The following is a 2992-nucleotide window of genomic DNA, read 5'->3' on the forward strand; positions in this document are numbered from 1 at the left end:
GTAATATTGACTATAAACACAACATGATGAAAGATAGTTAGCCTGATAGTGACCTTTACTTTTCCTTAGAGTGTATCAACTTCACATGGGATAATTCGTTTCTGCTTTGTAAACTATATCTTTATGTTATAGTTCTTTTGATTTGTAGCTTTACTCTTAATGGTATATGTTCAATCTAAGCTAATCTTGATTTTCTTTATTATTATGTATTACCTTGGGTGGAATTTAGGTGGGTTTCGTCTTTTACATATACGCATATTTTCATGAATAGATTATTTCTAATTTGCAATAATGAATTATTAATCAGACTATGAGTTTCCAATGAAAACTACATTGAAAACGCAGTTCAAAACATCACACCTTTCTGAAATGTACCTTGGTATTTACATTATTATAATTTACCATCTATACTTCATATTGATGGCATTTTGGGAAGCCCCTCCACAGTTTACCTCAGCCCCCACAACGAAAATATCCTGGCGCCGCCACTGGTCGTTTGACTTCTATTATAGGAACGTACAGGATGAAATAAGTGAATATTCTCATGTATACTGTCAGTAGTGCTTGTCTTTTCTGGCGATCTGCTGTTCTAAATAAAAATAAAATAAAATAAAAATCTTACTGAGAATTAACTTTGTTATTTTCTTCTTTATAGGTTTGTTGTTAGTTTTACATAATCTTTATAAAACGTTCCAAATCATAGTTTTTGGACAGGATTCAACAAGCATGTTTATACGAGACAATCTGTGTTCGTGTTAAAAAGACGAACCCATGTCTCATCTACAAACGAACCTATTGCATTAACTTATAACACCATTCCCCTAGCAATAACCCTATAACGCTAAAATTCAGAGTTCGTTCTCTGTGGCGGGCACATCACAGATAGCCCATAGTGTAATTTTAATGTTTAAAATAAGCAGCTTCTCAGTGGCACAGCGGTATGTCTGTGGACCTTTTACATTAGAAACCGAGTTTCGGTACTCGTGGTGGGTAGTATAGCTTTGTGCGTAATTAAAAACAAAACAACAAGTTATTTGCAGCGTATTATTATTGACAAACTATGCAAAGCTGCCTTTATTTCTGAACTGGTACACTAGAGGGAAGGATGTCGGTCAACAGCACCAGCTCCGACTATTTTGTTTATATTATAACTGAATAACCAGTAGAATTACCATCACTCTTATAACCCACGCTGTCCTTATCGTGCAAGGCACGTTCTACGGACAATGGGACGAGAAAATTAATCCCCTAATTCATAGACCGGCTACACAAACCACAAGGCCATAAATAAATAAGCTGACGTATTGCTCTGAGTACACGTGTGGAAACGTTCTGTCTGTGAACAGATGTGCTGATGTTCTTACCATTGTGTATATGTTTACAAACAAGCTGTTTCACAATACGGATTCTGCACGCGAACTTCCTAGAGAACTATAGTAAGCAAGACTGAACTGTTTTAGCCGAGTAAATGTAAAACTGTCTCTATGTATAAAGTCTTCGGATTTACAACGCTAAAATTAGGGGTTAGATTTCCCTAGGTGGACTTAGCAGATAGCCCATTGTGGGCTTTCCTCTAATAAAACACACACACTCTATATATAGCAAGTCTTGAGCTCACGAAAACAAAAGTGTAGGTGAAAGTAGGTAGCTGTGTTCCTAACTTGTTCTTCATCACGACGCTGTTTGTTATAAATGTAGTGAATCGAGCACTCTGTACCACCTTCAACCAGATTGGAGAAAAAACAGAACTAAGACGAGCTTTCTGTGGTACATACGTGGTATATCTTTAACTTAGGAGACTAGATCCAAAGGTCCTTGTTCTGTTGTAGTAAACTCACTCTCTGGGAGTTAAAAGAGTGACAGTCAAATCCTACTCTTCGATTAGAGTATTCTAAAAGTTGTCTCTGTGTGTTATTGACTAGCTATCTTCCCTTTATTCTATCAAAATGAAATTATAAACTAGCGCGGATACAAAACGCAAAAAATTGAGAATAACTTTGAATCGATAACTGATACGTTCGAGCACAGAATGAAATAGATTATTGCTTCAATTGTGGGATTTTCCCACCACCGTTTATGAAAGTGATTTGATTAATTAAAACAAAAGAGAGAGCTTGTTTGTTTGTTTGTTTCCACCTACGATAAGAATAAGTTCTGTTGTTTATTTTTAAATTTCGCGCCAACTTACATGAGGGCTATCTGTGCTAGCCGTCCCTAATTTAGCAGTATAAGACTAGAGGTAAGGCAGCTAGTCATCGTCACCGACCGCCAGCTTTTGGACTACTCTTTTACCAACGAATAGTGGGATTGACTGTCACATTATAATGCTTCCACGGTTGAAAGGAGAGCACGTTTGATGCGATGGAGATTCGAACCTGCGACCCTTGGATTACGAGTCGAGCGCCCTAACCACCTGGTCATGCCGGGCCGAGAATGTAGCGCCACACACCCTTAATTTTGAGCTACTCGTGGGGAGCTACAAGATACTGATATATTACTTTCAATATTACCTTTGGTTTTTAACTGTTGAAAACTTCCTAAAACTAAATATTGCCTTCCGGTGGTACAGCGGCAAGTCTTAGAGCATAGAGCATTACAACTTTAGTTCTGATACCCACAGTGTACAGAGGGCAAATAGCCTGATGTGTAGTTTTTTGTTTTTAACAACTAAACATTAAATACTATTGTTTAAACACCAGTTGGGAAATAAGGTGTTTAAAAATAGGAAGAGTTTATTTTGGTAAAGTAAAACTGTAATTAACTATTGAGTCAGTGGTAAGTAGCCGGATTTTACGTGATAGTTAATTATCATACGAAAACCAGCCAAAGACGTTTGAAAGTAACTTCCTTCTCCTCCCAAGAAGCTTGCATGAGTTATCATAACATATTATAAAAATATACATGACACGCAATGAGCAACTTTAACACGTCCTTGTTTGTTCAAGGATTATTGCAACTTTTCACGCGCTATCATTTGTGTCGGTTATACAAC

This window comes from Tachypleus tridentatus, chromosome 4 (genome assembly GCF_004210375.1).
Source record: "Tachypleus tridentatus isolate NWPU-2018 chromosome 4, ASM421037v1, whole genome shotgun sequence".
In the NCBI taxonomy this organism is placed as follows: domain Eukaryota; kingdom Metazoa; phylum Arthropoda; class Merostomata; order Xiphosura; family Limulidae; genus Tachypleus; species Tachypleus tridentatus.